Source organism: Macaca thibetana, chromosome 1, assembly GCF_024542745.1.
Source record: "Macaca thibetana thibetana isolate TM-01 chromosome 1, ASM2454274v1, whole genome shotgun sequence".
Classification (NCBI taxonomy): domain Eukaryota; kingdom Metazoa; phylum Chordata; class Mammalia; order Primates; family Cercopithecidae; genus Macaca; species Macaca thibetana.
In genome coordinates, this window is record NC_065578.1 from 21,484,615 (window position 1) to 21,508,925 (window position 24,311).

Below are 24,311 nucleotides of genomic sequence, written 5' to 3' on the forward strand. Positions count from 1 at the left end.
AAATTCTGCCTCATCTTTGCCTGTGTCCCCCATTTTTCCCCCATCTCTACAAGCTTGACATCTCCTGTTGGGGAAGGGCCAACCTCATACTGAGCACCTACTTTTTGCATCCCATTCATTTTTCTCCCCTCTGGTTTTCTCATCCGTCGGGGGAGGTAGGATTAGTGCATGCATTGTATATACGGGGAAGCTAAGTCCTGGTTCAGCCAACCTGCCTAAAGCCAAAGGACAGACCGGGGGATGAATCAGAACCTAGATTTGTCACACCCCAAATCCCAGGCTCAGCTAGGAAGCACCCCACAGCCCCAAATTCTCTCTTCCAAGAGGTGCACATGGTGCTTAACCCTAGAGTCCAGTCACTTCCAGCTGGGCATTGCCCTTGAGTTCTCTTGGGGGAGAAAGATGCCCCCATGGAAGAGGAGGGAAAGGACATTTCTTGGAAACAGCTTCCTCAGGACCAAGGGGGACCACTGGGAGACCTGGGTGCTGGGAGGCAGAATAAGGGAGGCAGAGTACAAGCATCTTCCATAGTTACATCAGGGAGCTGAGGACTCCCTCTGCTCATGGGGAAAGGGAGCAGCAGCAGGGGTTCTGGTCAGAAGACAGAGATAGAGGCAGAGCAGAGGCCAAGAGCATCCATTTGTGCCAGTGGCTCAGACATTTGGGGAAGGTGCTCCAGGGTCTTAGAGGTGAGGGAGTGGATGATCTCCAGCTGAGCGAAGGGCTTCTCTCCTGAACCTCCCTCAAACTGGGGAAGTGGGAACAGGCAGAAAACACCTACACTGCATTTCCTACATTGTCTCGCTCGGAATCACAATAGCACTATGAGATTGAGAATATCATCCCCCACTCACACATGGCCAAAAGCTTACTTGGAGAGGCCAATGTCCCACATGGCAGAGCCACCACATAGAGCTAAATCTGTCGATTTCAAGCCAGCTATACTTCCTTGAGACTCCAAACTAAGCACCAGGTCCTTTCCTCACAAAACCAGTTGTTTCCTGTGAGGAAGAATCTGTTACTACAGACTTACCTTCCCTTAAGGGGAAGAGATCCTAACATCCTATTGGGCGATAGGATCCAATCATCAGATCCTAATCAACACCTGCTCTGTGCTGGGTGCTACTGGGGGTATAAGACTGTGAGACGCAGCCCTTCTTCTCAGAAGCTCAGAGACTAGGTGGAGGTGCAGACTGCACAAAAGAGGTTCCCTCAATCAGATCCAATGTGCTAAGTGTCCAAAAAATAGAGCACCAGAAGGGTGCCAGAGTGTTAGAGCCTTGACAGGCAGGTCTGTCATTGGAGGACTTACTGGAGGAGGAAGCATTTCAGTTGAGCACTGAAGAATGAGAAGGGTTTGGAGGTTGATTTCCAAGGCAGTCCTTTGTGCAAGGCATGGAACGCAGAGGAGAGGAAGAAACAAACCATGTTCATGGATGGGGAGCCGCCTCACCACCACAACGCTGGCTATGCCCTTCCAATTTAATCCATGCATTTTTATTTCCAATAAAAATTGCAATGGGGTTTTCTCGGCAACTTGACAGAGTCATCCCCAAATGTACATGGAATAATAAAGAACACAGAACAGCCAAGACAATTTTGAAAAAGAAAGAGGAAGAGGAAGGGAACCTCCCCCTATCAGGTATCAATAGGCACTATGGAGCTCTAACAATTAAAATGGATTTGGTCCCAGGAACAGATCAACAGATAGTAGAACAGAGAATAATGCCTAGGGGCAGATCAAAATATATAGGAGAGTGTGAAACACAACAAAGGGTAAAATGGTCTTGTTAACAGATGATGTTGAACAATTGAATTCCCCTATTGGAAAACATAAAATTGGATCCCTGCTCACACCACTCACAAAATAAGTTCCAGGTTGGTTAAAGTCCTAAATGTGAAGAGCACACTATAAAACTTTACAAGAAAATAGAGGAAAATAACTTTATGATCTTAGAGTAGAAACTAAACAAAACACAAAAAGCATAAATGATTTTTAAAATGATAAATCTTACTACAATTATTTCTGTGTGACAAAAGATGAAGAGATTTCTTAAAGCCACTGGCTGGGAGAAAGTATTAGCAATCCATACAAGCAAGAGACAATTAGTTTCCAAAACAATGTTTTTTATAACTCCAGAGAATCAATCTACCAAAACATTCCAGAGCAATAGGAAAATGGGCAAAAAAAAAAAAAAAAAAAAAAAAGTGATTAAATACCAGAGGAAGAAATGTAAAAGGCCAAACAAGATATAAAAGAGTCTCAACATCACTAGTAAACACGGAAATGAAAGTTGAAACAATAATGAGATGGCTCATTACACCAATCCGGTTGGCAAAATTAGTGTCTAACGTGAGTATTGATGAAGATATGGGGGAAATAGCAATGTTTATAAACTGCTGGTGGGAATTTAAATTTGCACAGCTACTTTGGAGAGCAATTTGAAAATGCTTAATAAACTTTAAGACGAGCAAATCTATGATCTAGCCAACTCTGCCACTAATGTGTGCCTCTTAGGTTAAGTTTCCTAATCAGGGCCTGAGTCAGGGATTCTTGTGCAGTGATTTATTGAAGCAGAGCTCTTAGGTGAAAGGGAGATGGGATGGCAGATAGGGTGGAAGCGCTAGGCAGTGATATGTTCTCAGTTGGAGATTAGCTTCGATCTGATCCCATGGGAGCTCTGGGGCAGGAGTGACAACGCAGAGTCGGTCTACCTCGAGGCAAGGGAGCCAAAATTTTCTACCCCCATGTCACTCAGTCATCAGCTATGGCCACCCCATAGGAAGGATGGAGAAGTGGTGTAACTGTGGGCAAGGGAGTTCCCAAGAAGGGAGTAGCTCTGAGCCCTTAGTGTCAACACTCACAGCTAGAGGATGGGAACACCTACAGGTAAAAGGCATCCGAGTGGGACACCAGCAATGTTTTCCACCGTGTCCCAGAGACGCATACTCATATGCAGAAGCATACGTGTCCACGGATATTTATTGCACCTTAGTATGTAATAGAAATACAAAGAGGAGCCTAACTGCCTCCCAGCAGGAAAACAACAAATAAACTGCTTCATAAGTGCAATAAGATAATCAACCACCGTTCAAATGAACAAACTAGATCAACATCCATCAATAGGGATAAGTCTCCAAATGTAACATGGAACGAAAAAAATACCAAAGGAACCTCCATAGGTTTACACCATTTATGTAAACTTTAAAAAAATATATGTAAGAATTGAATACACAGGTTTTGAATGCGTAACTAGGTAATGACAGCATAAAATATGCACGAGACAGATAAACACCAGGTCAGCACAACTGTATCTGTCTGTCTTTGACATCTCTTTTGTAAAAATAGGGGACTCTGAAGCAAATATGGCAAAATGTGAATATCCACTTAATCTCGATGTGTGTCTGTTACATTATTTCTCGATTTTCTCATATGTTGAAATGGCCTATAATTTTAAATAAGAGTGTTTAAAAAACACAAAGGGGACGGGGCTATATGAGAAGTGTCTGTACTTCCTGGTCAATTTTGCTGTGAACCTAAAACTGCTCTAAAAAATAAAGTTTCTTATTTTTAGACACCCACAAGGGAGGGAGGGGTTCTGCAGGCTGCCTTCAGGAAACTTGGGGTCTCAGAAATGGGGTTGGGGAAGTGGGGGGATGGTGGGGTGGGGAGGTTGGAAGAACTGGCTCTTCTGGGCTGAGGGGAGGGTTGACGCTGTCCAGGGTCCTGGACCCCGGTGGCAGGGGCTGGTTGCGCTGCGACAGACCAGCAGATGTGGTCAGTTCTCTCCCCAAAATGTACACGGAGCCTCATCAAGTCCACCTGCCCCTGGTTCTGCTGCCGCCTCCTCTTCCCTCAGCGACTGCGGAAGCCTCCTCAGTAGCCTCCTCACTTCCTCTCTGGCCCCCATAATCCATTCTCCGCAAGCAGCCGAAGGGATCTTTTAAAAACATAAACCAGATCTTGCTACATTCTGGATTACAATCCTGCAAAAGCTTCCTATCAAGTTTACTATAACGTCGAAAATCCTCCCCTGACCTCCAACCCCCCCACCCCCCGCCCCCGTCATCTGCTGCCGCCGGCCTCTCCAATCTCTCTCCAACTATCTTCCGCTCTCTAGTGCCCTTCTTTTCTTTCATTTATTTAGTTAAAGACAAGGTCTTGCTCTGTCACCCAGGGTGGCATGATCTCGACTCCCTGCAGTCTGGATGGACCTCCCACGCTCAATCAGTCTTTCCTCCTCAGCCTCTCAAGTAGCTAGGACCACAGGCGCATGCCACCACACCTGGTTAATTAATTAATTAATTAATTAATTTATTTATTTATTTATTTTGTAGAGACGGGGTTTGCTATGTTGCCCAGGCTGTCCTCTTACTCCTGAGCTCAAGCGATCTGCCCACTCAGCCTCCCAAAGTGCTGGGATTACAAGCATGAGCCACGGTGCCTGGCCCCAGCATAGCTTTTTTTAAATCTGTACCCACCCATATCTCTGGCTTTGCTTCCTGTCCTTACTCTCCAGCAAGCCCACAGGAAACCTCCAGCCAGGGGGAAACACCTGCAAGCCCATGAATAGTCTCACCCCTCTCCCACGGCTGTGGCATGTATGTTTTCTACCAGAGCAATGTCCTTCCTCTCCCTTCTGCCCCTGGCCAATTTCAACTCACACTGAAGATCTCAACCTCTGGCTCCCTTCTCCTAATTCGAGGTTAGATGCCTCCCTTCTCTGAGATCCCACAGATTCCGGGGCTGCCCCCATTGAAGCACTTATGTTCCACTGTCATCGATCTCTCACTTTCATCGTGAATGGATTAAGGCCAGAACTGTCTCCACTTAGAGAACCCCAGTGCCTAGTCCAGGGGGAGGGCGGACACGGTAATAATTCAGTGAATGATAAATGTACAGGCAAATTGCTCTTACTGGGGCCCTGAGGATCTGCCCTAAAGCAAGGCCAGTTTCCTCATCCTTCCCTTTCATGTGACCTTGAGGAAGTCACTTCTCTTCTAGCCCTGTTTCATCCTCTGTAACACGGGACCACCACTTCCATCTACTCCACAGGATTGCCATGAGGATTGAAGGGTAATGTAAGGACGGCACGCAGGGGACAGTGTTTGTCACTTGCTGGAGGGGGATGATTGGGTGTCTCTATGAAGGGACCGAGAGCAAAACTGTTGGCAAGCATGGATGAGTCCTTGGGAATAGGAGGGGGGGCAGCCCAAGTAGTCAAGTCCCGGCCCCACTGTTGCTCCTCTGTCACTCACTCCACCTGGGGCTGGTGGCCTGGACCCAGGGCTGGCCGCCCCTTTCACTCCATCCCCAAGGCCCAAGAATCTCTGCAGGACCCTCCAGCTCCCCCACTATGGGTGGCTGGGGAAGGGTCAACTGCTGGATGGAATTTGCAGTCCTCAGAGGGTTTGCATTTCCATGTCTCCCGTGTTGGGGATGGTGGAAGGTGATGAATAAAAGATGGGGATGGGGGGAGCTCCTGTGGCTTTAAGAGAAATGTGATGAGCATTCAGAGTGAGGAGATTAGCGAGAAACTTCTCCCTGAATACCAAGAACGCAGGTTTCAGCATCCAGTGCAAAATCAACCAAAATCAACCAGAAAGCCACCTTTCTGCTGCGAAGTGGCAGGACCCAAGGAAGGAGAAGGCACCCCGGGGCCTTTGGTGGGGAGCAGGAGGGGCTGGGAGGTCACAGACTCAGATGAAGGAAGCCTAAAGCATCAGGAGAGAAGTTCATGGATGCATGGCCAAGGTGACCCATGGGTGGGGCCAGGGTGGAGAGCAGAGGGGCATCCTGGTGTAGCCCCTTCCTTCCCAGGGTGGACGCCCTCTTCAGATGCTAAAATAATCCCCGCACACACTCACATGAGAGGGGCTGTGGAGGCAAGGCTGTCTGCATGGCCTCTGACAGGAGCCTCGGTGGGTGGCTGATTGTCATGATTGTCACTAATGATGGGGAGTCGCTATTCACCGAGATTTTATCCTGTGCCACACAGAGCGCCAAGTGCTTTCCGTGCACTGTGCTTTTCAGTCCTCACAGCAACTTTAGGAGGGTATTGCTATTACCATCCCTTTCTCACCAGTAAGAAAACCGAGGCACACAGAGGTTATGTAACTTGCTCCATGTCACACAGCAGGTGAGTGAAAATCAGGATCCAAACACAGGTCAGGCTGACTCCCTCGGGGAGGGGCAGTGCTGGTGTGTGCTGGGGCTGGGAGGAGGGTTGAGGATGTGGGCCCTGTACAAAGTTCGGGAGTCACCCAGCCAGCCAGCATGTCACACCTGAATCTGTCTTCCAGTTTCTCCTGGGGGAGAGCATCCCAGGCCCACTGGTCAGGGATAATGAGTGATGGGTAGAGGGATGCTTTCTTTCTTTCTCTCTTTCTTTCTCTCTTTCTTTCTTTCTTTCTTTCTTTCTTTCTTTCTTTCTTTCTTTCTTTCTTTCTTTCTTCTTTCTTTCTTCCTCCTCCTTCCTTCCTTTCTTCTTTCCTTCCCTCCCTTCCTCCCTCTCTCCTCCCTCCCTCTCTCCCTCTCTCCCTCCTTTTTTTCTTTTTTTCTTTTGAGACAGAGTCTCACACTGTCACCCAGGCTGGAGTGCAGTGGCCAGATCTCGGCTCACTGCAAGCTCTGCCTCCCGGGTTCACGCCATTCTCCTGCCTCAGCCTCCTGAGTAGCTGGGACTACGGACACCCGCCACCTCGCCCGGCTAGCTTTTTGTATTTTTTAGTAGAGACGGGGTTTCACCGTGTTAGCCAGGATGGTCTCGATCTCCTGACCTCGTGATCCGCCCGTCTAGGCCTCCCAAAGTGCTGGGATTACAGGCTTGAGCCACCACACCTGGCCTCCTTCCTTCTTCCTTCCTTCCTTCCTTCTTTTCTTTCTTTCTTTCTTTCTTTCTTTTTCTTTCTTTCTTTCTTTCTTTTTTTTTTCTTTCTTTCTTTTTCTTTCTTTCTTTCTTTTTTTTCAGACAGCGTCTTGCTCTGTCACTCAGGTTGAAGTGCAGTGGTGTCCTCACAGCTCACTGCAGCCTCGAACTCCTGGGCTCAAGCGATCCTCTCACCTCAGTTTCCCAAGCAGTCAGGACTACAGGCGTGCACTACCATGCCTGGATAATTTTTTTAAATTATTTTTTGTAGAGACTGGGTCTCACTACATTGTCCAGGCTGGTCTCAAACTCCTGGCCTCAAGTGATCCTTCCGTGTCAGTCTCCCGAAGTGCTGGAATTACAGGCGTGAGTCACTGAACCCCACCTCACTGCTATGAATTTGTGCTTAGATGTGAGTAGATGACTAGGAGGGGTTGTGACATATTTGTGCATGTTGTGGTGTGTGATTGCGCAAAGGGTACATGTGGCATTATCTCCACATGTGTATATGACTGTCGGTGTACCACCATGCATGTATGTGTTCATATGAGTGTGGCTGTGATGGGTAAGTATATGCTATGAGCATGAGAGTGGCTGATCATGGGTGTGTCTTTGTGTGTAAAATCCAGTGACTAAAACATAAAATACACAAATGGGTTCAGTGCGGTGGCATGTGCTTGTGATCCCAGTCACTTAGGAGGCTGAGGCAGGAAGGTCACTTGAGCCCAGGAGTTCAAAACTAGCCTGGACAACATGGTGAGACCCAGTCTCTACAAAAAATAATTTTAAAAATGACCAGTTTGGGTGATACCCTGCCTCAAAAAAACAAAACAAAAAAACAAAAAACACGTGCGTGTGTGTGTGCGTGATTGGTGTAGGTATAGTATTATATACACGATTGTATGTGTGCATGCTTGGTGTACATGTGTTTCCATGACTGTGACATGGGACAGCCTGTGACTGGGTGTGAGTCGTGTGCCTGTGTGTACAGAGAACTGTGTGTGTGTGTGCACATGTCAAGTCAGGATGGTCACCTCTGATTCCTCTCTCCCCACCCCCGTCTTGCCCCCAGGATAATTTTTTGTCCGTTGAGACGCTCAGAATAGGAATCATTTTGCTTCCATGCAAGGATCCTTGCAGGGACAGCCTGGACATGGAGTGTTCAATGGCAGATACTCAGCAGAGCCCCAGGGTCCAGCTTAACATGTTTCCCTCAAGATCCTCCCAGTGTCCCTCCCAGCCAGGCAGACAATCTTGGCTGTATCCTCACGAAAGGCCAAATCTCAGAAGGACTATGCAGCAGGCACGTTAGATATACTATATATTGTATATCTTCCTCCCCATTTCATAGCTGGGGAAACTGAGGCTCAGACAAGTTAAGACTTTGCCTTCAACTTCAAGTCAAAATTGCTTTCTCTGAAGGTTGCCTAATTTTCTGAGAAAGCAATTCAGCAATGGCTGATTGCTGAAACCAAGACATTCAATTAGTCGCTCATTTATCAGTTAGTCAGCACTCCCATCCTGTGACCACACAACCTAGGCTGCCAGCTTGTCACCAGCTCTCTGAGGATGCAGCCACCACCTTCCTCGGCCTCCCACAGCCTCCAACCCAGCAGGACACATGCAGATCCATAGCAAGGCTGAGCTGTCCTTGGTACTGAAGCGGCATCCGCTGGCTCTCGCCTCTGGGTCCTTGGCTGGGACCGGCTGCTTCGTGACTTCGAGAGGCTGCAAACATTATTCCTAAGAAGTCCCCAGGACCTGGGGCTGGATTGTTGGGAGCAGAAACTCACGATTTTCCCGCCGTGTTCTATGCTGGCCCAGCACATCTAGAGCCTTGCCTCTCTTGTAGCCTGAACACCTCTTACACAGCTTCTCGGGGGCAGGGTGAGGTTGATGCAACCCAGAAATTGGCTGTGATACTTGCTGACCTGAGCTGAAGGGAAAGAACAGGCCCTTGGGTGTGTCCAGGGGATGGAACCATAGTGGAGGGGGGTCTGGATGCCACGGCATGGGGAGACAGTAGCAAGACCCTGGTGAGGATTCGGGAGCATCACAAAACGCTGTCTGTCCTCAGGTCCCTTGGAATCTCTCCCAGGAAAGGAACCCGGAGGCTAGGAACCAGGCTAGGTCTTTGCAGAACCAGATGGTGGATGCTTCAGGAAGACAGATTTCAGCTCCACTTAAGAAACCCTTTCTTACTGTCAGAGTTCCTCAACAAGGAGTCATTTTTGCCTCCAAAAGAAGTGAGCTTCCCAAAAATGAGAAAGACAAAACATTATTTTTCTGGGGTTCTCAGGGCAGCAGACCAGTTCTTAGGCACAATGGCTGCCTTTTATTAAACACATATTATGTGCTGGCCACAACCCAGAGGTGTATGTATTATTAGCCCTATGATACAAATGAGGAAACTGAGGCTCAGAGAAGAAAGGCGACTTGTTCAAGGTCACACAACTAGGAAGTAATTGGGCTGGGGTCACACTCAGGTGCGTCTGACTCCAAGCCTGTGCTGTTAACCTCTGTGCTACGAAGACTCCCTGAACCAATCTGGAAGGCAGAGCATTTCTACCGCTCCCCCACACCCCGCAGCCTTCTCTCAGCTCCCTCCCCTCTTTCTCCCCTTGGGTTGAGTTTTAAGGAAGAAATAAATGAAAAATGGATGAGGCACCCAGCCCAGGGTGTGGGGCCTGATCCGATTAATACTGATGTTTCTTTCATGAGGGATGAGACGGTGTCTCTCACCTGTAGCAGCCCAGGGCTTGGAATAAGCTGCCTGTCAGTCATCAAGGCCACCTGCCTCCTGGCTCCGTGGGTTCTCCGGCCCGCCCCGCCCACCATCTGCCACCACCTTCCCCTCCTCCCTCCCTCCCCACGGCCCAGCCACAGCTCTCAGAAGCCCCGCTAAGCTCCTGCACCATCTCTGAGACAGCCTGGGGCAGCAGAATGAGCCCAGGCTTTCGAATCAGACTGGAGTCTAGATCCCGGCTCCGCCTCTCACCAAGAGACTTTAGAGAAGCCAGGAAGGCTTTAGCTTCCACTCTAGTAAAATGGGGCCAATGTCTGCCTCACGGAGTCACTGTGAGGTGTGAGCTAATGTGTCTTGGGGTTGGAACACAGTTTACCTCTTCCTGGTTAACACTCGGTAAATGACCATTACTGCTCCTGCCGCTCCCGCCGCTGCTATGGTTATCTTGATGAATGGAAGTATTTTTTGTCCTGAGCTTTGATGAGAGAGAACTGGATGAAAATCAAGGCGATTGGTGCTGAGGCCCCATTTACTCCTCAGGGAAGCCCCAGTTTCCTCCCCACCTGTCTCGTTGGTGTCGGGGCTGGGCACCAACACAGTCAGCAACAGCGAGTTGAGTGATTGGAGCTCTGGCTGTTGAGGGTTTGCCTCACCTGACTTTGTGACCAAATAAGAGACAGATGGCAGTTCCCGATGGATACCAGAGGTGCTTGGACCACTGAAGAAGCTGATGCTGTCAATGTGGCTTCCATCTGAGAGCCAGTAGGTTTCCTAAAGGGAATTCTAGGGTCTGGCACAGTCACTCCCCTGCCAAAGTACATTGGACTTAACAGCAGCATCAGTTACGGAAGAGCAGAGCACGAGTGAGCTTCCTGTGAGCAGCCCAGCCCCCAGACAGAAAGATTCCACCCCCCTGATGCTGAAAGTCCTTGGCCCAACTCCCTCCTCTCCCTGAGCCTCAGTTTGCTGCTCTGTTAAATGGGGACAATAACAGAATCTACCACACAGTGTGGCGGCCAGGGTCAGATGGAACAGACGAATGAGGCAGAGGGATGGGGCAGCAGCCCAGCAGGCTCCCTTTAGGACTTCCCAACCCCCCAAGTCCAAGTCCCCAGGGCTAGGACCCTGAACTGGGTCTGAGCCCCCCACAGACAACTGGGCCCACATAGGGGTCCAGGCAGTGCCCCCACTGCCCAACCATGGAGCAGACGTCACGGCTGCTCCGAGCCTCCCTGCCTTGCGTGCCAGATCATGCACGTGGCTGTGAGGGGGAGGAGGAGGAGGGGGAAGAAGCCGGGAAGCCTGGGGCCCAGGGGAGCACCCCGCACGCCAGTCTCGTCACGCAAGGGGCTTAACACGAAATGTGAAGCCATCTGCCGGGTCTCCTCCTGCTAATGTGTCTAGGGAGGGCTCAGCGATTCCAGCCTCTGTCCCCAACTCCAGCCTCCAGTCCCTGTCACCTGGTGTCAGTCCATGCAATTGTCCTCTCAATGGACAGCCTGGCTGTCTGCCTCTCCCTGGACCTGCTGCTTGGACTGTCACTGGGCCCGTCTGTCTGCCTGTGACTCTGTCTGTCTACCCGTGCATCATCAGGCTTCTTGTGGGTCAGGCTGGCTGTCCATCTGTCATTCTGTTTGTCTGTCTGTTTTCCTCTGTCTACCTGGCAGTCGGTCAGTCCCTCTAGCTACCTGTCTGCCTGTCCATCCACTTCTTGCCCCCTCTGTCTCTCTGCCCACACTCTTGGCCCTTGCTATCCCCAGCTCTCTGCCCATTTCTCTCATGTATGGCACTGAGTTCACTCATCACCAAGGTCACTCCTCTAGGCCATGGGCCAGGGCTGGCTGCCTCCGGTGAGGTAGAACGGGCCCGCTCCTACCCTCAAGCCCCTGCACCAGTTTACACTCCCCAGCCTCCATTGCTAAGCCTCTCCCTTCTTCCAGCCCCCGTCCCCATGCTCCTCTCTCCAGCCCTTGAGTGTTAGAGAAAGATTTAGCTGAAGGCATTTGGGGGAGACTAGGTTTGAATTAATGGTGAAAATCAGGTTTTCTGATTCCATTTCAGTTTTATCCCTCGACTGATTTTCTATATTACCATTGAGCAGCAGTTGAGAATGGCTGTTCTCTGCAGTATTTATGGTAATGCAGGTTAATGTCTGAGTTCGAGGAGCTCAATTAGCAAATTCATGGACAAGGGGGTCCATTCGCGCTTCTCTTGTGAAGCTCGATGATTCATTAGCCATAGGGAGACTCCGGGTTTCATGTCCGCATACAAAACGCCAGCCGCTGCTCTCCAGGCACGGTGCCTGGCTCAGCGCTGGTGCTCAGGGAGCCCGTGACTCTGTTCCCTGTGCCCATCATAGTGCTTGGCACAGAGTAAGGCCTCCATATTTCTTTTTTTTTTTTTTTTTTTTTTTTTTTGAGATGGAGTCTCACTCTGTTGATAGGCTGGAGTGCAGTGGCATGACCTCAGCTCACTGCAACCTCTGCCTCCTAGGTTCAAGCGACTCTCCTGCCTCAGCCTCCCAAGTAGCTGGGACTACAGGCACACACCACCACCACACTCAGCTAATTTTTATATTTTTAGTAGAGACGGGGTTTCACCATGTTGGCCAGGATGGTCTCGATCTCCTGAACTCGTGATCCATCCGCCTCGGCCTCCCAAAGTGCTGGGATTACAGGCGTGAGCCACCGCACCTGGCGGCCTCCATATTTCTTTGACACTAACCACAGGGCACATGGTAGGTGCCTCTAAACATTTAATAAATCAATTAATCACTTTATTCCCAGTGCCAGCTATGGAACTCCAGAACAGAGGAGGTGCTCAGTGTTTGCTGAAGAAATTGACACACCCCAATAACCTGTGCTTAGCATGGCATTGCCACCTGGTAAACGCTAGTTGAGTGTTTGTTGACTGATCAACTGATTGATGATGGATGCATGAATGAATGAATGAATGATTGCTGGTCTTCTCTAGCTGCAAGGCTACTCTGATCCCCAGGATCCCACCTGGAGGGTGACTGGAAGAAACAGGATCTCAAGGAGGAGATCTTAGTCCAGACAGCATAGGGCTGGAGAAGATGTGCAGAGCTCCTGCCTCCACCTCAGGTGAGCACCAGACTTCAAAAGGTGGAGTGGCCATTTTCAGGTTTGTAGCTTTGGGTATGCTGGGCTGGGTCCCAAGCCTGGGGAGAAGCTGCAGGTCACACCCTACTCCTCTACTAGGTGCCCAGCTGTAATTCTCAGGGGAGGGGAGCTAGGCAGGCAGAGGAACCCATTCTCCTGGTGGCTTTCCAAGACTGGCCTCATTGGAGACTTGCTTCTTGGTGATGTGAGGCAGGGTGATGAGTCCTCTTTTGCAAATGTGGAAACTGAAGGCGAGAGAGAGGAAGTGCCTTGCCCAAGGTCACACAGCATGTTAGCAGTTGAGACAGGCTTTGAACACAGGTCTTCTGTGTTCTTTCTACTGTGGCCCCATCACATTCTTCGTCCTCCCTGGGCCTCTGATTTCCAGCAGCCTCCCCTTCCAGTCCCCCATTCCGTCTGCAGTAGAATGTCAGCTCCATGAAGGCAAGGAGCCTAGTCTCTTTGTTCACAGCTGTCTCCCCAGTGCCTAGAACTGGTCTGGCAAACGATAGTAAGTGCAAAGCCGCCTTATTGCATAAGTGAATGACTGACTGAATGAATGAATCTCTTGCCCACCTGAGAGGGCGGGGACACAACACAATGAATAGCATCTTCATTAGGCTGCCACTCTGTGTGTTCCCAACTGCCATTGTTCCAGTTTTCCCAGCGGCCCTGTTGGGAGAACATTTACCCTGGGCACGTTTTCAGCTGAAGAACCTTCCTCTAGAGAGGCGACTTAACTTGCCCCAGGTCGCACAGTGAGCCAGAGTCAGGCTTCCAAACCACTTTATTCTGCGTCCGAGCCTTGAGCCCATGCCCACCAGGCACCTGCCCTCTGCACTGCTAGCTGGAGGCTGGCCCCCCACCTGCCTGCCCGCCAGCTCCCTCTAAGGCCAGCCCATAGACTGACAGCTTCCCAGCCAGGCAGGCGAATCAAGTAACCTGCGGGGTCACCTCCCCAGGCTGGAGCCAGAGCTGTGACAGGGAGACCAAGAAAGGCCGAGCCCAGTGGGGGCAAGGCCAAGCCCTGAGCTGCTCACTGTCTGCCCCGCCCGCCGGGGGTCTCATCAGTGTCAGCAGTGGCCTCTGGGCGAGATGAGGTTGACATTTCCTGTACATCCTGCTGGAGGCGGCCTGTCTTTCCCGGGAAGGGGCTCTGGTGGGAGGGGCTGTGGGGTGACAACCGCGATGTACAGGCAGGCCTGGGAGAACACTCCAGGGTGCTCTCCTACCCCAAGAATTTGACGAAGGAAACAGACGAGGCTCCCGCCCCATGCTGAAGGCTCACAGGAGTAGCTGCTGGCATTGATGGAAGGCTCACGCGTGCCAGGCTGTGAGCTGAGCGCCTCACCTGTGTCCTCTCCCTCACCCTCACAGTATGCATGGGGAGGCACGAGGAACAGCCCCAGTTTACAGTTAAGGAAACTGAGGCTCGGGGACGTGAAATCAATTGCATGCAGTCATGTGAATGGAGTGGCAGATGCAGGACCGAGTTCTATCTGACCTCCGAGCCTTCACCCTTAAACTCCACTCCCACAGGTCTCTATGGAAAAATGTAAGTTACATAAAGGTGGCCCCTGCTTTCTGGGAACTTCCTCCTGCAGCTTAATGAGGCAGGAGAAGAAGCCCTGGCTGGGGAGGCGTAAGACACAGGTTCAATAATCCTGCTTCCAGACTCCCTTTCTGTGTGACCCTAGGCTGCTCACTTACCGCCTCTGACCCTCAGCTGTGACATCCTCACGATGGAGATTTCACACATCCATGTCTGAAAGGGACCATCCTGCTCACGGAGCCCTGGAGGCCCTCCACCTCCCTGCTCTGATTCTCTGGGTTTGAGTGTTGGGGGCAGCAAACAGCACAGCCTGTGAGAAAGTCCCACAGTGTGGTGTGGGGCAGAGCCCACTGAACCCTCCTCAGGGGATCCCACAGGCAGAGAGTCAGAGAGAGCAGTGACTTGCCCAGGGTCACACGGCACATTAGCATCTGCAAAAGCATTCCCAGTCTAGCACCTTCCACCATGCAGCAGTTGCAGCCATATAAATGTTCAAAGAAATGTAAGAATTTTACCTTTGGCTCTTGTTTTTTTTTTTTTGTTGTGTTTTGCTTTAAATCTTTATTCTCTTTTCTTTGATTCTTTGAAGAGAGATAGCACGTTGGAGTTCGTAGAAACTCTTTTTTTTTTTTTTTTTTTTTTTTGTCCTTTTAAGCAAAAAATAAGCAAACTCAGTCTAGAAGACCCTGAAGACAGAAATGGCATCTCGGCTTCTTCCCATTATCCCCCCGGAGGCCTGGTGGCTGTCTCCCCGAGTCCCCAGCGGCTGGCACCGTCATGGAAAGGCCCGGCTGGGGGACTTGCCGGACCAGCTGCTGCATACACAGCGATCAACTTCAGACAGACTGGAAAATCAGGCGCCACTTCAAAGGCGCAGTGACAGGCGGCAACGCTGGTGGGAGCATGGAGGTGGCCTCCCCTGACGACCAGCCGGGAGCAGGAGGCTGGACTCGCTGTGGTGTTCTCACTGAGAAACAGCAGACCAAAGGACGGGTATCGCCTCCCCCACCAGCAGGAAGCTGTTACAATATTTGTCAACCTGTGAGCTCCAGGGAGCCAGAGGAGCCCGCTTGGGAGAGCCGAAGCAGGACAAAGGAGCACTGGCTGGGGCCTGGGACAGGCAGGCCTGATGCTTCCCAAAGCCAGGCTTCACCTGCACAGTCAAGGGCCTTGGGTAGGAGGCCATGTGGCCAGAGTTCAGCATGGCCCTGCCCAGCTCCCAGCCCACATACCAAGCCCCATCTCTGTGCCAGGCAGTATGTAGGGCACAGCAAACCTTGGGGGCAGGTGAGGAGAAGCTGAACACACTGGCCCCCGTGAGGCAGCAGGAAGCCCTCTGCAAAGGTTGGAACAGAGCAAAAATATTGAAGTGTGTGTGTGTGTGCACTGTGTGTACATGTGTGTGCACCCACATGGTGGTGTCTTTTAGCAGGACCTATTTCGTGCTCACACCTTGTGAGAGGTTCACTCATTCGGCCTCGGGCCCCCTTTCACCCCCAGCTCTTTCTGTAAGTCACTAATGCCACCTGCCTCCTGGCTCCGTGGGTTCTCCAGCCCGCCCCGCCCACAATCTCTGTCCTCCCGCTCTTCCTCCTTCTCCAATCACAGGGACATTGGAGTGAGGCAACTCCAGATGTGTCCCATCACTTCCGGGCAGTGTGGCCTTAGACAAGGGACTGCACCTCTTTGAGCCTCAGCTTTCCCGTCTGTAAAATGGGACGCATGGCTCCACCTTCATGGAGAGATGGAGGTATGCAGAGCTTCAAGTTCATGCCTGGCGCACAAGAGCCCTCCACATACACAAGCCCTTCCCTCCCGCTTTCCCCACCACCCTCCATCCTCTTCTCGCCTCTCCTCATCTTTGTTCCTTCCCAGCCCCTCTCTGTGCCTCTGTTTTTCCGTCTGTAAAATGGAAATAATGCTACTTATCTTCAAGGCTGGTGGTGAGGATTAGGGAAGAGATGTTTAAGTAGGGCCTGTGGTTTCATCACTCACTGGCGGTGCCATCCTCATCATCCTGATGTCTCCATGCCTGGCACATAAACGGAAGTGGTTACTACTGAACAGGGAGGGGTGCTGCGTGTGTGTGTAACTGTTTGCATTCATCTTAAGTGTACCTTTGGCTTTTGCATCAAATGGCTTATGATACAGGTGTACGCCCATGAAACCACCACCTGAATAAAAAATGTAGAGCATCTCCAGCACCCCAGAATGTTCCCTATCCCAGTCACCACCTCCCTTCCACCAGCAGAGGTAACCACTGTTCTGATCACCGATACAGCCAAAGTTGCAGGGAAGAGAATAGACTGAATGGGCAAAGGGCAGCAGAGGACCAAGCCTGGGGTATCCAAGGCAGGGATGCTATGGTGGACATTTGGGGGTGGTGGGATGATGATAAGCTTAAGGTCTCAGGGGACCCCTTCTCTAGGAGCCTCCTGCTGCCAGAGAGAGAGGCAGGAAGGCTGCCTTGTGGCTCATGGTCACACGCGTCTGGGGCCTCTGGGCTGGACCGGCCCAGCACAGCCGAGACTCGGGCAGCTGCTGCCCCCAGCCCTTTGATGTGACAGAGATGGAGACACACGCACGCCCGGCAATTAATTAATTGTGACTTTCACCGCACAGCGGCCGCTTCCTATTGATCTCCGCCCGTCTGGAGTGAGAGAGACAATTAGGAGGGAGTGCAGCAGCGGCAGCTAATTACCCACTGAATAAAAACCGTGCCTTTCCATTTATTCAACTTTTATCACAAAAATAACCTGGTCACTCCCTCCTGCTGAGAAGCAAAGGAGGGTGCTCTGGAGTGGCGCCCCCAGTTAGCCCCTCACGGATGCTGAGAGCCTCAGGAAGTCACGGCAGATACCTCGTTGCCAAGGAAGACCCCCCCACACAGCTGGGTTCTGGGAACTGGGGTGGGGGGACCAAGGGCCGCTACGTCATCAAAAACAGCCCTCGGCCGGGCGCGGTGGCTCAAGCCTGTAATCCCAGCACTTTGGGAGGCCGAGACGGGCGGATCACGAGGTCAGGAGATCGAGACCATCCTGGCTAACACGGTGAAACCCCGTCTCTACTAAAAAATACAAAAAACTAGCCGGGCGAGGTGGCAGGCGCCTGTAGTCCCAGCTACTCGGGAGGCTGAGGCAGGAGAATGGTCTAAACCCGGGAGGCGGAGCTTGCAGTGAGCTGAGATCCGGCCACTGCACCCCAGCCTGGGCGACAGAGCGAGACTCTGTCTCAAAAAAAAAAAAAAAAAAAAAAAAAAAAACAGCCCTCAGGTAAAAGCAGGCAATAGACCAAATGAAGTGAGACAGAGGGCTCCAAGGAATCCAGAGGCTTAGATGAAGGCCTGGGAGTGTCCAAGTCAAGCTGCAAAGACTCCTGAAGATCCTATTGTCCAACCCCCACCCACAGGGGCAGCCTGGTGTACAGCAGGGGAAGGCGCGACTGCCCTTGGTTCACACCTCAGCGAGGCTTCCTTGGATTTTTATTTTATTTTATTTTATATTTTTTGAGACGGAGTCTTGCTCTGTTGCCCAGGCTGGAGTGTAGTGGTACAATCTCAGTTCACTGCAACCTCCGCCTCCCAGGTTCAAGCAATTCTCCTGCCTCAGCCTCCCAAGTAACTGGAATTACAGGCATGCACCACCACGTCCAGCTAATTTTTGTATTTTTAGTAGAGACGGGGTTTTGCCATGTTGGTCAGGCTGGTCTCGAACTCCTGACCTCAGGTGATCCACCCGCCTCGGCCTCCCAAAGGGCTGGGATTACAGGTGTGAGCCACCGCACCCGGACCTTGGATTTTCATTGTCCACCAATACTTAGCACCTTCGAGGGAGAGTGTCACTCCCATTTTACAGATTTGAAAACCGATGCTCAGAGAGGTAACGGTGCCAGCTCAAGGCCACACAGCACATGTGCTAACGCCTAGGGCAAGCAATATCACCTAATCAGGAGTGAAACCTTTACCATGCAGGGAAGTTGTGAACATTTACGTACAATTTCTTTCTTTTTCTTTTCTTTTTTTTTTTTAAACTGCCTGGCCCCGCAAGGCGCCATCCATGATAGGGAAACTGAGGCTCCAAGATGAGGTCGCTCACTCAAGGCAAGCACATGGGCTACAGAGGAAAGAGTGAGCAGAGGACTCCCAGCCAGCCAGCCCTCTTCCTGCTCCATAAACATCTCTCTCTATGTTCAGACCCGCTCCACTGTCTGCTGGATGGTGGGAGGGACCGCTGAGCGAGTCACCCACCAGCAGGACTTTGATGTCCTTAGATTTGCCTGGGTTTGGGGAAGCTTCTTCACAAGGATTTTTTTTTTTTTTTTTTTTTTTGAGTCAGAGTCTCGCTCTGTTACCCAGGCTGGAATGCAGTGGTGCGATCTCAGCTCACTGCAACCTCTACCTCCCAAGTTCAAGCGATTCTCCTACCTCAGCCTCCCCAGTAACTGGGATTATAGGCACTTGCCGCCACACCCAGCTAATTTTTGTATTTTCAGTACAGACGGGATTTCACCATGTTGGCCAGGCTGGTCTTGAACTCCTGACCTCAAGTGATCTGCCCACCTTGGACTCTCGAAGTGCTGGGATTGCAGGTGTGAGCCATGGCGCCTGGCCTCGAGCATCTTCTTAGAAGTATCGCCCCACAGCCCCATGGGGGAGGCAGGATAGTACCTGTTAGAGACAAAGATAGTGAACCCTGAGAAAGGAGGAGGAGGCTGAGGCAGCACAGGCTCCACTGGGCCTAGAACCTGGCTCTCCAGGGTCCCAGTGCCCTCTCCAGGTGCCTGGGCAAAACTGCTGACCATGGCCTGGCTCCAAGAGTGACTTGGTACTTTCGCCCATCACCCCAGGCTGGCCCTAGAGTCCACCCCATGGGCCTTTGCCTCCTTTCCTTCCTGCCGGGGTCAACCCAGCCTTCAGAAGGCCCCCCGCAGCCTCAGTTACTGTGGAGAGTGGGGGACGAGGGGAGGATGGCTTATCCCACAGCTGCTGCCCAGATGTGCCAGCTCCCACCTGGCTCTCCCAGCAACTGCCTGTCTGCCTGGAGAAAGCCAGGGAGTGGGGGCTCCCAAGAAGGCTGCTCAGAAGTCCCTCTCCCTGAGGAGGAAAGAGCTGGGTCAAAGGCCCTTTGCCCTGTTTGCCCTATGCCTCCACCCCAAGCCTCACACTAATGCCAAGAACAGCCTTGCAGTGTGGGCAGCCAGCATTGTGTTACCCACTCAGCCGAGGGGAGGCTGAGCAGATGTCTCCAGACCCCTGGCACCTGCTTACTTTGGATCCGAACTCCCTCTTGGGTCTCACTCTTCCCATTAATTTGGCAAAGATTCCCTGAGCCCCCACTATGTATTCCTTTAATAAATCATGTTTGGTATTTGGTGAACGCTTACTATACCCTTGGCACTGTTCCGAAGACATTATTATCCTATTGACTCCATTAATAGCTGTCACAATCATGTGAGGTAGATTATATTACTATGCCCATTTCATAGATGGACACACTGAGGTGCCGAGAAATAAAGTAACTTGCTTGGTACCACACAGCCAGGAAGGGGCAGGGCCAGGATTTGAACCCGGTCTGTCTAGGATGCTTCTCTGGCAAGTGACTGTCTTATCTAACTTGGCGAAGAAAGTGTAGCAAGACTCAGGAAGCCAGATTACCTCTAATTCATTGCGCTGGCACAAGGGACCAGCTTTATTCACTTAAGATAGACACATTCCAAAGAAAGAGGACTCTCATTTTTTTTCATTTTTGCCTTATACTCAGGAGAAGTCCATCTCAGCAATATTTTTTTTTCCAGTGACAGGGTCTCACTCTGTTGCTCAGGCTGGAGTACAGTAGTGATCATAGCTCACTGTAACCTCAAACTCATGACCTCAAGCAATTCTCCCCCTTCAGCCTCCTGAGTAGCTAGGACCACAGTCATGCGTCACCGTGCCCAGCTAATTCTTCTTCTTCTTATTATTTTTGAGATGGAGTTTTGCTCTTTTTGCCCAGGCTGGAGTGCAATTCCAGGTGTGTACCACCACACCCAGCTAATTTTGTATTTTTAGTGGAGACGGGGTTTCACCATGTTGGCTAGCTGGTCTCAAACTCCTGACCTCATGATCTGCCTGCTTTGGCCTCCCAAAGTGCTGGGATTACAGGAGTGAGCCACCATGCCTGGACCAGCTAATTCTTATTTAAGAGATGGGGGTCTTGCTATGTTGCCCAGGTTGGTCTCAAACTCCTGGCCTCAAGGGATCCTCCTGCCACAACCTCCCAAAATGCTGAGATTACAGATATGAGCTACTGTGCCTAGCCCTCTCAACAATATTCTGAAGGAAATTCCCTATTCTGGAAGAGGGGGCAGTCACAGGTAACACTAGTCTAAGGTTTAAAATAATCAGAGACAGAGGCCGGGTGCGGTGGTTCACACCTGTAATCCCAGCACTTTGGGAGGCTAGGGCGGGCGGTGACCTGAGGTCAGGAGATCGAGACCAGCCTGGACAACATGGTGAAACCCTGTTTCTACTACTACTACTACTAATAATAATAATAATCAGAGACCTAAGTGAGGGACAGACAGAGGGTGAGGACTAAAGATAGCAGACAGTACAAGGAAAGTAGAGAAGGCTATGGGTGGGGGCAGGGGGCATTCAAGGTGAGCCTTGATGAGTGAGTGGCATTGGATGGTGGAGATGCTGGGGAAAGACGCACCAGGCGGGGAAAGCAAAGGCACAGAGCTCGGGGGGAAGCAAGGTGGCCAGTGGGTGAGGGGCTGGGCGGGCCCTGGTTCCTGGATCATGGGCAGTTTGGGACCTGTGGATCCTGGCAAAGCTCTTGGGGAGTGGCCCCCATGGAGGTCTCAGGAAGGTGGTGACTTTGTACACCTGTGTTCATTGCAGCATTATCCACAATGGCCAAATGTGGAAATAACCCAACTGTCCGTCACTGGATGGATGGATAAATAAAACATGGTCTGTCCATACAATGAAATATTAGTCAGCTTTATAAAGGAATGATATTCTGATCTATGCTACAATATGGATGAGCCCTGAGGGCGTTATCCTAAGTGAAATAAGCCAGTCACAAAAGGATGCATAATTTCACTTATACAAAGTACCGCCGGGCACAGTGGCTCATGCCTGTAATCCCAACAGTTTGGGAGGCCAAGGTGGGCAGATCACTTGAGGTCAGGAGTTCGAGACCAGCCTGGCCAACATGGTGAAACCCCGTCTCTACCAAAAATATAAAACATTAGCCGGGTGTGGTAGTGCATACCTGTAATCCCAGCTACTCCAGAGACTGAAGCAGGAGAATCGCTTGAACTCGGGAGGCGGAGGTTGCAGTGAGCCAAGATCACGCCACTGCACACAATCGAAGAAAAACAAAAGTACTTAGAAAAGTCAAATTCACAGAGGCAGAGAGTGAGACGGTGGCTTTAGGGGCAATTGAGGCTTACGGTTTCACGGGTATAGAGTTTCAGTATGAAATGATAACAATTCCGGAGATGGACGGTCGTGATGGTTGTGTAACAGTGTGAATGCTCTTCATGCTACTGAAATGCACCCTTAAAATGGTTAAAATGGTAAATTTTATGGTATGTATATTTTATCACAATAAAAAAATAGTGGAGTCTCAAAGGGTCAGGCTAGGGCTTTGAGACATGGAAAGAGTGGGAGATACGGCCAGGCCAGAATGAGCAGGTGAGATTCAAGGTCTGAGGGCACAAATGCTAACCCCAAGTAGCACAGTGAACGAGGGCTCAGAGTCAGACAGGCCCAGCTTCCAGTCCACACTCAGCCAGCTTTTAACTGTGTGGTTTTAGGCCAGTCACTTGCTCTTTCTGAGCCTCATTTTTCTCATCTGTGGAACAGTGATAACGCTAGTTATTTCTATTCTCTCACAGGGTTGTTGCAAAAGACAAATGAAATAATAACAACTGTTGGCCAGGCATGGTGGCTCATGCCTGTAATCCCAGCACTTTGGGAGGCCGAGGCAGGTAGATCACAAGGTCAGGGGTCGAGACCATCCTGGCTAACACGGTGAAACCCCATCTCTACTAAAAATACAAAAAAATGAGCTAGGCGTGGTGGTGGGCGCCTGTAGTCCCAGCTACTCGGGAGGCTGAGGCAGGAGAATGGGGTGAACCCAGGAGGCGGAAGTTGCACTGAGCCGAGATCGTGCCACTGCACTCCAGCCTGGGCAACAGAGTGAGACTCCGTCTCAAAACAAAACAAAACAAAAAACAACAAACAAAAAACAAAACAAAACAAACAAAAAAAAGAACCACCTTTTACTGAACGTTACTGCATGCCAGGCACTGAGTAAAGCACCTCACACATACTAATCCACTAAGCCATTGCAATAATCCCAAGAAGATGTACTTTTATTGTCCTATTTCACAGATGAGAAAACTAAGGCTTTAGGAAGGAAGATTCCACTGTGCACCCCAAGACTACACAGTGGGAAGAAGAGGAGCTGGGACTCAGACCTGAATTGTGAGAGGAGCCTATAAGCAATGAGTAGGTGAGTCACTGCTGCCACCTCCTGCCTCCTCCTCTGAGAAGTCTCCCAAGATTCCTGCACTGGGGTGACTCTCATCTTACCCACTGCTTGTTTCTGGGTGTCTCTGGGGCCCCATGACCTGCTCGGCCCTGGAGTTATTTCTATGTCTGCCTCTGCAGCAGCATGCAAGCTCTCCAAAGGTACATCTGGATGTTTTTCATTTCAGATTCCTGGGTGCCCAGCCCAATGGCACAGAACCGATGAAAGTCTGGGCAATGGTGGAGCGCTCAGGCTGAGGACAGGACCCCGGACAGCTCCACTGGGACCTGCTAGGGATGGTGTTGCCAGAAGGGTTCTATAAGGATGTTGTCAGACACGACAGCCCTGACAAGGTAAAGGGAGGCGTGGAGGGTGATGAAGACTATGAGGACAACAATGTTCATGTAATAATCATTCTCCAGTGGGCTTATCCTTTGCTGTATCCATCAGGAGAAGCTCGGTTATGCTGCAGTAACAACTGTATTGCAGGGGCTGAACACCACAAAGGCTTACTCTCCACTCCTGCAAAGCATGTCGTGGGTCTGGGTGACACTCCAGGGCAGTTATCTCTCATGCAGTTCCTCAGCAAGCCAGGCCACTTGGATGCCGTGGCTCCACCCATGGCAATGCAAGGCCTCCATGACCTCCGCAGCAGAGCAAGAGCATGGTGACAAAGACCAAGGTCACCCAGGTGAGGACAGTGGTATTCAGATTCACAGCCACTTCTCTGAGCCCTGTACCTATTTTTCCCTCTGCCATCCCCACAGTGTTCCATGCAAGGGCTGCAGGTGTGCTGGAGACCCTCAAGGTGAGCCCCACCCCTACCCCTATTCTGACCTCCCAACCCCCCTAAGCCTAAAGGCCCAAGCCCCTGCAGCCGGCCCATGTTCCCAGAGCCTGTCCCTGGAAGCAGCAGCACTTCTGGCTCTGACAGCCTTTCCCAGGAGCAGGAGGGGTTCATTTGCATACTACAGGCTCATTTGCATACTACTTAGGAAAAGCCTTCGCTTTTTCCCACCTGCAGCAAACTCCAGGCTGATTAGTCCTCCCCATGTTGGAGAGTTAATTACTCTCCTGCGTAGACCGGGTGTTTATTTGTAATCAGCAGAGGGCTGGGAGAGGGGGGTGAGGACAGGGCAGCGGCAGCTGTCATTAGCCCAAATTCCTGAGCGGCTCCACAGGTAAAAAAAAAATGAGGGCGAGCTCCTGCATCACATGACCTGCGCTCAAATCCCAGCACTGGCCCTGCACACCATGTGACCCTGGCCATGCCCCGGGCTCCAGGGAAAGAAAGGTTGATTAGAGCTGGGGTTAGTGGACCGTTGGACAAAGGCCCACAGTGAGCCGCCGGAGGGCAGAGACAGAGGCTCAGAACCTCGCAATGAAAATGGCAGTGCCCCACTGACCCAGGACTCTGGGAGGAGGCTGGGCCAGGGCCCCTTCCGGGACCATCCTAGGGCAGGGCTTGTGGACTGGAGACTGGACCTCTCCTCTGTGTGA

At 51.1% G+C, this 24,311-nt stretch overlaps 2 protein-coding genes across 10 annotated transcripts in view; both read left to right on the forward strand.

Annotated features, from left to right (window-relative positions):
• The window catches only part of C1QA (complement C1q A chain), a 431,051-nt gene that overhangs the window by 393,759 nt on the left and 12,981 nt on the right, over positions 1–24,311 (forward strand). The window contains exon 1 of one of the 7 annotated variants that reach the window (XM_050792681.1): positions 23,934–23,937. The exons of the other annotated variants lie outside the window; for them this stretch is intronic. The gene's annotated coding sequence lies outside the window, so the exon portion shown is untranslated. Of the gene's footprint in view, positions 1–23,933; positions 23,938–24,311 lie in introns of those variants that run through there. 7 annotated transcript variants of the gene reach the window in all.
• The window catches only part of C1QC (complement C1q C chain), a 110,206-nt gene that overhangs the window by 64,421 nt on the left and 21,474 nt on the right, over positions 1–24,311 (forward strand). The gene's annotated exons all lie outside the window — the stretch shown is intronic.